Below are 12,507 nucleotides of genomic sequence, written 5' to 3'. Positions count from 1 at the left end.
AATGAGTCCCACATCCAGGGCTGGGGACTCCTCCATTTCCCTAAGCAGCTCACTCAAATGCTTGACCAAAATATCTTCCTAACATGTAGTCTAAACCTCCCCAGCTACAACTTGAGACCATTTCCTTGCATCCTATCAGTTTTCAATCTGGGATTGACTGCTCTAAAATAGGAACTAGCAGCAATCGTCACATTCATAGCCATATGCTTTGGAAGGGGATCAAGTCCCTGCTACTAAAAACAGGGAAATGCTAGATTTCCTTGGCACCTTACCTCAGATTTCTCCATGAAACGTCCCTCTGCTTGAGGAGCTTTTGGAGGCGACCAAGGCTTGAAAAACTCTGCATCATACCCTGAGGAAATGACAAATGCTCCTTGTGATGGGAGGGCACGTCAGGTGGCACTGTTTGATCCAGAGCAAAAGACAATTCTGTTTTAAGGCAGACAGTACTTACATACTTTCTTCACTGCTTATAGTAGCATCTCTGTGCAGAGTACTTTGTACACTTTTCAGGTATATTGTCTGCTTGTTCACACAAAACACAAGATGAACACTACCTGTCATGCAGTACTTCAATTTTTTTCCAGTTTCCTAGGAATAAGTGCCCATTTACACTGTTTGATTGTGTCTGCTTATCTGTTTGCATGTCTCTTCATCTTACCTCTATATCCTTCTGCGCAACAGCTTCCTAAAAACAACAGAAACTGACAACTGAATGTGATAGATGTAATCTCAAAGACACTGACTGCCCAGAGGTCCCCAGAAAGTGGAGAGAAATATCACTAATAACTTCCCTAGCGTAAAGTAGAATAATCTTAACCTTTATAAGCATTGGAGAATCTACACAGGAAAGAGCCACTGTAAGCCAGACTTCCTTAGTTTCACTGCTACTTGAAGTAGAGTGAAGTAGAGTGTTTCCAAATTACAACAGGGCCCCATTGTTAATCCCAATCCTGGATGTCATCAGCACACTCTCACTGGGCTAATTTTTCAACACATTCCACCACCTCCCCATACATAATTTTCCTCTTAAAGACCTTATAAGTGCAGTAATTTAAGATCCAACCCACTCCTTCTTCCTCTGATGAGGCTCTTTGGGTAAACTCCTCACACATTAATGTTACAGTGCAGCCCCTGAGAAGCTTGAACTTCTGGAAATAACTTTGGCAGCCAACTGGCAGTTAATGAAAATTTGACTTAATACTGTAGAAACATATCCAAGAAAACAAGCACAGTCTTATGAACATTTGTTTTTGTTACAATTGGCAGTTAAATCAAAACCCTTCACTGAGGATTTTTAGTTTTCTCTACTTCTATTTGGACAATGTCTGACCTTTTCTTTTTTTCTTGTTTCTTTCTTTTTCAGCATTTTATTAAAAGAAGGGTTTTTTTTTGTTTTTTGAAGGATGCTTGAGTCTGGAGACCTGTTATTATTGTGTTCCTTCTTCGGATCAAGACATTGAGAAAACAATGCTTAATTTTGATAAAGAATAAATATACCAGGTGAAGCTTTCAAGTGATTACTTTGAATAGGAATAATTCATTTAATTCTCCAGAAACAGAAAATGAAGGCACATTGCAAGGAGAAGCTGAGGACCCTGGGTGATCTTGTCTGGAGATATGAAGGCTCAGGGGTGACCTCATTGCCCTCTGCAACTTCCTGAGGAAGAAAAGTGGAGATGGAGATTTCAGTCTCTTCTTCCTGGAAACCAGTGACAAGGACACAGGGGAATGGCACAAAGCTTTGCCAGGGAATATTAGGTAAATTTTCTTTACCTTGAGAATGTTCAAGCACTGGAATAGGCTTCCTAATGAGGTGGATAATGCTCTCAGTAACATACTTCTACTTTTGACTAGCCATGAAATGCTCAGGCAGCTGGATTTGATGATCTTTAAAGGTCCTTCCAAATGCACTGTTCTCCTCTCCTCTCCTCTCCTCTCCTCTCCTCTCCTCTCCTCTCCTCTCCTCTCCTCTCCTCTCCTCTCCTCTCCTCTCCTCTCCTCTCCTCTCCTCTCCTCTCCTCTCCTCTCCTCTCCTCTCCTCCCCTCCCCTTCATTGTCAGGGCTTCAAGCTAAGTTTGAAGGAGTTGATGGACAAGGTGCTATCAGCGGCCCCCAACCTGCTGCCTTGAGATGTGCTAGCAACACTATAACACTTAAAATCTTATGACAGTGAACCAGAGACTGCTGAGGAAATAGGAGAAGGCATCAGGGAAACACAAGAGAAATAATTCAAATGAATTAATGAGTTATCTTCCAAGAAAGTGACAAGGCCAGCTGCCCAGCTGAAAAGCCTCTACACCAACACATTCAGTTTGGGAAGTAAACAAGAGGAGTTGGAAGCTACCATGCTACTAGAAAATGGTGGATTAAGTGGATTGAGCACAGCCCTGCCAAAAAGAATGGGTGGTAGTGTAGATGGCAGCTGGACTTGAGCCAGCAATGTGCCCTCATAGCCCAGAAAGCCAACTGTATCCTGGGCTGCATCAAAAGAAGAGTAGCAAGCAGAGCAAGGGAGGTGATCCAGCCCTTCTGTTCTGACTGTGAGACCTCACTTGGAGTGCTGTGTCCAGATGCTTAACTCCAGAGACTTAAAGCCAAAAGCTAGAGAAGAGAAGACCATGTGAAGAACACTTTTCCCACTTCCTCAGAACTGTCTTGCCCATGCATCTCACCTCCCACCTGTCATGCAGGACACAAAAACTATAACCTACTGGAGTGGTAGAGGAAAGATCAATACAAGTTTCTCTACTTGCCACCTCTTCCTAAGACATTGTCTAATTTGGGGCAGATTACATGATTTCTCTTTCAGTTTGAGTGACACTTTCTCTTCTTTCAGTTCTGGTTTTGTTACCCTCAGCTGAAAGAAGAAAATCAGCCTATCTGCATGGAAACTATAGAATTATGGTGAAATCTCTGATGATCTTGGCCACCTTATTGTTTTCTGTCTCAATACACACAGTTAGATCATGTGATATATGATTGTGACGGGGCCCCAACATGAGAAGGACATTTATCTGTTGGAGTGGGTTCAGAGGAGGGCCATGAACATGATCAGAAGGCTGGAGCATCTCCACCATGAGGACAGGCTGAGAGAAGTGGAAATTTTCATCCTGGAGAAGAAAAGGTTCCAGGAGGCCCTTATAGCAGCCTTCTAGTACCTGAAGGGGCCTGGAAAGATGGAGAGGGTCTTTTTATAAAGCCATGTAGTGACAGGATGAGGGAAAATGGCTTTAAAGTGGAAGAGGGTAGATTTAGACTGGAGATTATAAAGAAATTCTTCACTGTGAGGGTGGTAGGACACTGGAACAGATTGTCCAGTGAGGCTGTGGATGTCCCCTCCCCGGAAGCACTCAGCTGGATGGAGCTTTGAGCAACTTGGTCTAGTGGGAGGTGTCCCTGCCTATAGCAGGGGGTTGGAACTGGATGATCTTAAAGATCCCTTCCAACCCAAACCATTCTATGATTCTGTGTTACAGTGTTGTACCCCATCTCTCACATCCCAGATGTTCTTCCTTCCCTTCTTCCTTCTTTTCTTCCTTCCCTCCTTCCCTCCATTTCTCTTTCTTTTTCTATCCCTTAAGCACAGACTTTTTTTCCTTTAAATTATTACTGAGGTCTCTGAAATAACAATTGATGGATTACCATCATCCTTTCCAATGGAATACAAATCCTGATCATGCATAAAGATCTTTGATCCCTCATTATGACTACAGAAGTCTCAGTAATGACATTTGCTCTTTTTCTCTTCATCCATCAACTCTATTCATTAATTAACACATTACACTTTTTCAGCAATTGTATTGTGGCTTTAGAATGGTTATTATTCTTCTTCAGCCTGGGAAACCCCGTGTAAAAAATAAGATGAATTAGCTACAAAATCAGAGACAATCTCAGAAGACACCCAGAAATTGAATGACCATTCAGACATTTTAGTTACTCTTTGCCTTCCTTGTTTATAAGCTCTGTTGAAAAGCAGAAATACCCAAAGATGAATGAGTCCAACAGGACTGAAAAAGAAGAGCCTGAAAGGCTGACCTAGACTTTCCATGCTGATAGATCAAAGGCTTCTGGCTTCATCATCCGGATTCTTGGATTTTCCTGTCTGAGTCAAACTCTCCTTCCAGTCTTTTGGAGGTCCTCCTGTGACTCTAACAATGTCTGCATAAAACTCATCTTCGTTTCCTGCTCTCCTGCTCTCCTCCCCCACTAAATAAAAACAAAGAAAGAGGCCTACGGATCCAAATGCACCTATTTTCAGCTTGGATCAGTGCCAGAGGACTCATCACAAGTGGAGCTTGGCAAAGGAGCTTCTAGTTGACAGGCCAAGCATTTGGCAATGAAGGCAGCAAGTGAATGTCTGTGGCTGGCGTTTCCTCAGTTGGCTGAAGCAGCCAGCTGTATGATGTGAACACTGGAAATAAAAGGTCAGCTCACAGTGGACTGTGAATTCTCTTGGAGAACAGTCAATGACTAGTTGTTTTGTTAGCCTAAGTCTTCGTCTGTTGATGCTTGACTTTAGAGATGTGGACATTGGTTTAAAGAGGATAAATGACTTTAGAAATCATAACATTATGAACAATATGTATCAGAGCTCAAGAAAAATAATCCAAAATCTGAAAAATGCTAAGGGCATTAGCCTATTAATGGTGTGTTATTACTGCAAACACCCTTTCTATCCTCCAGCTCTGACAGCTGTATTCACAACTCTTGAGGAGAGAACCTGACCACAATCAGTAAAACAATTGATTTGGTGTTGGGAACCAAAGCAGTTCCACTTTTTGCTTATGTTTGAGAACCAGATAAGAGAAAGGGTGTGCACCCATGCCAAAAGACACACCGCTGTACCGTGACATGCCATGTCAAGATAACAGGATATAAAAGGAGGAGCATCTGTATTCCTGTTAAAAAAATGCTTATCAACTTGGAGACAATAGTAGCAGCCTACAGAACTGCTACCAAGAATAACATACAATAGTAGACAGCTCAGATTAAAAAAAGGCCTCCTAGAATAAGGGCATTGAATATATTACTCTTAATAATACAACATTTTGCTCTGTGGCAAATTGGTTATTATTTAATTTAAAAATATTTCATGACAATTTAAAATATTACGAATTTTTCACTGATGTGTTGATTCTTCTGGGAAGCTTGGGAGTTGCCTAAATATAGTCAAAAAACCCTTACTATGAATAAAATTAGATGCACTGAGTAATCTTCAGTAATCTTCATTGTTGAAAAATACAGCTATTTTAATTGAGTCAAATTCAAGAGGCCAGGAGGACCGATGATTTTCACCACATAAATGAAAAGTAATGTGATACTTCACTCAGAAGTCATGTCCTAAGGAGCCTGGAGTTAGATCCCACTATGCATGACTTTAAGGGCTGTTGTTAATTGCTAGGCCCAGTTACAGATTTCCAGTGCAGCCTTAGACATTAAGACCATTTTTCTACTCTTGAAGTTAACCACTTCAGTAAGGATACCTTCTTTCATCCTGACCTCCATGACTGTGAAGTGCTCACATACCATTAGGATTGTGGTTATGTAGCTTGGCTTGTAGTGTTCTTGTGGTCTTCTTCATTAAAAGAATGAAAGTGCTTTAACTTAGATGCAAGCTTAATTGGGTAATAACTAGAAATTTCACACTCAACGTTTCTTTAGATGCAGTACTTGTTTGAGTGTTCTGTGCTGCTGCCCTCCCTCTTTGATCAAAGATATCCAGTGCCTTATAATATAGAATGGCTTACTTGAGGCCCTTAGTGGAAGATGGTTTAGTTACTTAGAATTATTTATACTGAATTATTTAAATCATGAGGTAGCATCAGAGGCATGTTTTGTTTCATATTCTGCAGCCTACATTGCACATCTAGTACCACTCTGCAATGAAAATTACGGAAAGCCTTACTGCTGGTTCTGTCATATCATTCAGACTTGGATTTTCAGCTTGTCTGCAAATAAGACAGTATAAGAGCTGATCTGTGATTCCATGGGAACCATCCAGAGCAAACTAGAGCACAAAAATGGAAATAAGACTGCCATCAGACACACATGCTGTATGCTCCCAGTAGTCTTTTCTGTTGCATTGGCCTCCTTCCTGCACCACAGGAAGAGCAGGGGAGAAATTTTCATGAGATGCTGAGTGAAGAAAGAATGAAGGTTTCTAGAAGTTTGGTGGAGCACGGAGCTCTTCCCTCTGCCACAATGTCCAGTGGAGCCTGGACCATATCAGCCTTCATGCTTAGGCTACTTTTGGGGGAAGTCTTTTTAAAATAAAGGTCTCCAGATGCTTCCAACAGCTTCCTGACTTCAGAATCTATTTCTAGGGAACGTATTTATTCTTCATTTGAGCAGTTTGGCTTGCTTTCCTCCTAAGCACCTGGTCCCAAGTTCTGTTCCAAACTGCATACTCTGGTTGACAGGACTTAAGGGGATTCCATGAGAGTGACCAAGGTGACTGCAAACTTATTGCTGGGAAGCAGAGATGCTGAGAAGGGCTGGAGTAAGGTGAAGAATGCTTCATTTTACGTCTCCACCTTTACATTCTGCTCTCTGTGATGAGCTGCACCAGGTCTTCAGGAACATAACCTTTAAGGGCACAGAGCAGATGCCTCTGCTCTAACACTACTGCAAACTCAATAGCAATACTGAAATTGAACCTTCTGTGAGAGCCAATAGAATGACTCACTGTTTCTTCAAACATCACAGAGGTCTTAATTTGTAACTGCATCTACAAAATGCTCTCCTAAACACACAGTCTGCTCCTGGTTTCTTTCAGCAGCATGCTCCTAATTACCTTCTTTTTGGCTACTAATTTGAGGCTATCATGAGTGCAACAGCCTCCAAGTTTTCTTCAAGGCAGAGAAGTTGATGAATAATCATCTCACTTCATCTCATCTTTAGAAGGGTAAAGAAATGATTGCTTGAGGAATATGGCTTGTTAAGAACATGCTTCACCTAGCTGGGTGGAAAATAGTAGCAGAGGAACAGTGTCAGCTGCACACAAGCAAGCATAAAATCATAGAATTACAGAATCATAGAATGCCTTGGGTAGGAAGACACCTCCAAGTCCATCCAGTTCCAACCCCCTGCCATGGGCTGGATGCCCACCACCAGACCAGGTTGCCCAGGGCCCCATCCAACCTGGCCTTGAGCACCTCCAGGGATGGGGCACCCACACCCTCTCTGAGCAGCAGTGCCAGTGCCTCACCACCCTCTGAGTAAAGAATTTCTTCCTAATATTTAACCTAAATTTCTTCTCCTTTGCTCTAAGGCCATTCCCCCTTGACCTACCACTATTAGACAACGTAAAAAGTTGTATTTCAATCCAATTAGCTGTGGTCTGTGACATTAGTTTTGTTTATTAATTATGAAGTTTATGTATGTATCCAAGATTGATAGTTCAGGACTGGTAATGGATAATGCAAAACAAGAGAAATAGCCCTCTGATGATGATGTTAGAAATCCTTTAGATAAACAGCATCCTGCAATTCAGTGAAAAGGTGGGAGAAAAACAGTTTTCTTTTCCAACTGCTTCAACAGAGGAAAGCTTATATGTTTTAAGAAATGGAGATTTACTTGACCTTCAAAGCCAGTTTGTTTTTAATTTACCATTTTAACTCCAGATATCTGTTTTCTGCTCATCCATCTTCTTCCTCATACTTAGAAACAGTCTACAGTTTAATTTAACATTAAACTTCATCGTGCCAGTGAATTCCACTGGTCATCTATTCAATGTTGGCATATTTTATTTCAAAGCATTTTCATTTTGCTCTTTATTTTGCACTTGCTTTCCTTAAATATTTTTCTATCCCACTCCCTCCACCCCCTAACTTGTGCTTTAAAGAAAAAAAAAGAGAAAGAAAACACGTTAATTAAGTGAGAGAGGAAGTTTTTATGATGATCATTTCCTAATGATCAACAATTTGTGATGCCATGCCTGAATGGGTGTGGTGATAAAATAAGGTAAAATTCCAGCTTGCAGATCAAATATTGAAATTCGATGTCAGTTGCGTATGCCAGATTCACAGCTTCCACTGCAATAAATGCAGAGCTGGTTAACACATCAGCTGAATGCAGACAGCAATGCAGTTCCTCCTAAAGAGGAAATTTATAGGGGTATTTAGCTGGCCATATCTAGACAGATAGCATCCATATGATATGCCCTAGGGAATCTTGCTTGCTTTCCAACTGGCAGTGTAGGAAGGCATGGGAAACACTTCGCTTGCGTACAAAACTTGGCAGCTCTGTGTGGATATCTCACATATCCTGAAGTGTTTCAAACACTGTTAGACTTCTAAGTTTAGGAAAGTGAATCTTACCCATGCTGTTCTTTCTGGTGAATCACTCTCTAAACTCTGTTAACTGCAGCTTTCCATGGATGATAATGTGAACTTTTGCTCCTAACTCACACACAGACATCTCCATGTAGCTTCTTCCATTTAGGTATTTTCCTCTGGAAGCTGTTTGTTTCTCCATAAGCCAAAACAAACATTCCCACTATCCTGAAATTGTGGTTCTCAAACAAACTATGCGTAACACTGCAGAACAGGAATGGATAGGTTCACAAGCTAGAAGCTTCTGCTCTTTTTGGTAAAGAAATTTGGACACTCATTGATAAGAAACCCAAGTTGGGTATTGGGTCTGACTGCTCTGAAAAAGGCTGTGCCTATGTGGGACCTGTCACCTTTGCCATATATGTAGAATAACTAAAGTATTTGATATCCCTACCATAAATGGGTATTTTGTAGTGGATTCAAGGCTGACTTCAGGCCAAGAAGTTTTGGGATCCCAAATCTGTCTGCATTCTTACTAGCAGATATGACCTTAGTTCTGCTTCTTCCATTGGGTACTGTCCAGCCAAATCATTTTGCACTTTGGACTAAGGGTTGTCTCTAGCATTTTATTTTTGAAGCACCTAACTCTCTGGGCTCTGATCTTGGCTGGGAAGTTTATCTGTGGTTTCATTTAAGTCAGCACTGTTATTTCATAAACTAAAATATCTGTAGAAGAAAATAGAAGAGCTACATTACGTAATTTCTAACTCTTATTTCCATGGTTCTGTCTTTAGGGCAAGCGTCTGTGAGTAAATAAGTATCCACATTATTCCCCTTTGTGCACTTTTTTCTTTTTTAAGTACTTTTAACATAAGTACTGAAATGGAGAAAGTTTGGGAAAGCCCCCTCCTAGCCTCCTATTGACAAAAAGAAATCAGGATTTTTTAATTGCACTTTTACAGTGCAAAAAGTGGAACAACATTCATACTTCCAGCATAATTCTGGATTCAAGTACAACACCATGTAAGAAATCTAAAAAAAAGGGGAGGGGGAAGGTAGGAGGGGGGCAGAACCATGGCTGAAAATTCAAATCTGCAGCTCCATGCCTTTTTCCTTCATTGGTTACTTAGTGTTAAAATGTAGAGAGATGCAAACACGGAACCTGCATGAAATTTCAATGATTTTTTAAAATCAAGTTTAAAAAAAAAAAATGAATTATTGGCTGCACTTTTCATTATACAGAATTAGTACAGTCTTTGGGTGATAATAAGGCTGTTGCAGATTAAACAATATTTGGGTGTAATTACTTCAAAATAATCTTTCTGGAAGAATACCAGAAGAAAAAAAAAAAAAAAAAAAAAAAAAGGAAGAAAAGCCAGAGAAAATAGCGTAGACTGATTAACTTCTACACATACCATACTCTTCAGATGATTATTTTGTTACTCACTATGTGTTTCCTGCAAAATGCAGGAGCAGGCCAGAAAGAGGAATTTAGGAATCAGAACCGTAGTCTCATTGAATCACCAATGATGGAAAAGACCCCCAAGATCGTCCGGCCCACCTACCACCAATATTTCCCCATTAAACCGTGTTCCTCAGTACAACACCTAAATGTTTATTGAACACCTCTGGGAACGGTGACTCAACCACTTCCCTGGGCAGCCCTTTCCAGAGCATTCTTTAGGAGAAGAAATTTTTTGTAACATCCAACCTGAACCTTTCCGATTTGAGGTTGCAACTTAGGGCCGTTCTCTTTAGTCTTATTGTTGGTTACGCAGGTGAAGAGTCAGACCCCCATCTCACCACAGCTTCCTTTCAGGGAGTTGTAGAGAGCTGTGATGACTTTCCTGAGCCTACAGTTCACCCTCCTCATCCTTCACTGTTCTCCTTCTAGATCTAGGAAAATCATGTGTGTCTTTACAGCCAGAGGCACAGCTTCAGCAAGGGAAGGTGATGTGTGAGCTACAGGAGTTAAACCCTTTCAGGAAGAGAAGGACACCAAGGAAATCTTAATACTGACTTGCATTCTCTTTTGGATCCCTTGGATGGCCATTTTCATAATGCATTTCTTGCATGAGGTAAACAAGGTAAGTACCTACAAACACTAGATGTAGCAAATTTGCCCCTTTCCTCTTCTTTTTCTTCACCCAGTGGCTAGTTGAAGTTAATACCCAACTTCTGAGAACAATACATTCACACCCTAGCAGGCACTGAATGTGATCAATGATAAGCCACAAATACTTCAAAAACCAGGCTCTATTTCTGGTACATACAGCTCCAAAGAGACCTGAGATATAACCCATAATCAAAACTGCAAGGCTGCCTTTCCTTTCTCCCAGCCAGGCAAAGAGAAAAGCCACTTTATTTTTCACAGAGGTGTTTTGTGCTAGTTTCTAGAGCAGGAGATGTTCTTCTAGATAAGTTTAATGAAACAGAATACCTCATCACCTGCATTTCCCACTGATATTTTCATCAGAGAAATCTAATGCATCCACTGAAAGATGCTATCTAGATCTATTTCTTGAAATATTTTCTGTAATCAATCTCCAAAACAAAAATGAGCAGGGCAGTTGCATCTTACAACAGAATAGCAAGTGATGAACAAAAGTATTCTGTTGTTTACTACTATCATGAAAATCCACCTAAGAACCAAAGAACTTTAGCACTGCTCCCTTGCAGCTATTTTCTATGATGGAAATGAAGGCTTCTCCTATTGTACTTACAATCAAGTAAATAAGTTACTGACAGCTTCTTAACAATAAAATAAAAAAGAATAAAAAGAACTAACAACTGCATACTAGATCTTCATTAAGCCTTGCACTTACTAGATTCCTCTTTCATTCTTCAGTAGCCTTATACCAGAATTTATACCAGAAGAGAACCTGTTTTTCAGGATGCTGAAACCAATGGAGAACTGGATGGTTCTCAAGGGAAAAAATAGTCAAAAAGACCCTGTTCAGGTAAATATCAGTCAGAAATCATTGCCAGCTGAAGGCTTTTTCCATGGCACAGGTGGGCATTAATTACAGCTGTGCTTCTAGTCCTCAGGCAGTCTCCATGTAGTTGACCATGAGGCTGCATGAGGCCACCTGGCAGCCCAGGTCAGCAGGAACCATTCAGCAGCTGAAGTAGACTGGATGTTAAAATTTGATGTTGGCACTGCTTACCCCTTAGTATGTGAAGCTTTTATCTTTGTGCTTTCTAGAAATGCGTTCTCCGTGCATGACTTACCCTCTACTTGTGTAACTGGGAAGATGCTTTAGCAGTAATGCTTGTATGTGGGAGGCCTGCATACCTCTTCCCAGTTTCTTCTCAGACACATCATGTGACTCTGCCAACTCACTTTGGGTGGGATTCATCTCACCCAACTTTCTACGTCTGCAGTACAGACGTCTACAGCTTCACAAGTCGCACTTGGCTGCTTCTGCAATGGATGGAGACGAATCACATTTTTTAAGTATGGCTCATCTGACTAGTTTTGGCCATCTCCTTGAGACTGATGCCTACATTTGGCCAGATAAATTCCACTGCTAAGCCTCCACTCTTTCCCTAAAATAGGGTTAACCTGTGGCCCTACCCTCCATAGGAGTGTTAAGGGATACTGCATAAGGTGCCACGAGTAAGTAGAACTGCATTCCAAAACCTATAGTATTATTTCCTAGATTTCCAATGACATGTGTTATAGCAATACGTTGTGTGCACACCTGGTTAATTGGTCCAGTGAACCATGGCATATATGATGTGCCTAGACAGAAGCATGGAAATTTGGAAAAAATCAGAGCACTGGTGGCCAGCTAACAGCTCTTGAGCTTCACCACCAGCGTAAGTTCAGGTCTAGTACTAGCTGGAGCCCTGCTGACACAGGAGACACAAATTCCTGACTGTGGGGGAAATAAGACAGCTGTCATCAGTGGGCCATCCTGCCAGCCTAGTTTCACACCTCACCCTGCTCCATTCCACAACATCCTGGTGGAGACCTGTGGAAGCATGACCATCTCCCACCTGTGAATCCCATTGAGAAGTTCACCTTCTCTTCTCCAGGGTGTGTGCACATGTCAAGTGATTCTTGGAAAACACAGTCTTTAGGCTTATACCACAAGAATGTCTTTGTGCCCAGACCAGCCAGGATCAGGGGAAGGTCATAAAGAACACCTACATCTCTTCTATCCTGATCCATTTTGAGCACTTCTGGAAAGCCCTGAAGGTAATCCAACACATCCATTTTGAAAAG

Source organism: Tympanuchus pallidicinctus, unplaced genomic scaffold, assembly GCF_026119805.1.
Source record: "Tympanuchus pallidicinctus isolate F22 unplaced genomic scaffold, pur_lepc_1.0 scaffold3, whole genome shotgun sequence".
Lineage (NCBI taxonomy): Eukaryota > Metazoa > Chordata > Aves > Galliformes > Phasianidae > Tympanuchus > Tympanuchus pallidicinctus.
The sequence above is the reverse complement of the archived record's forward strand: the minus strand, read 5'-3'. Positions refer to the sequence as shown.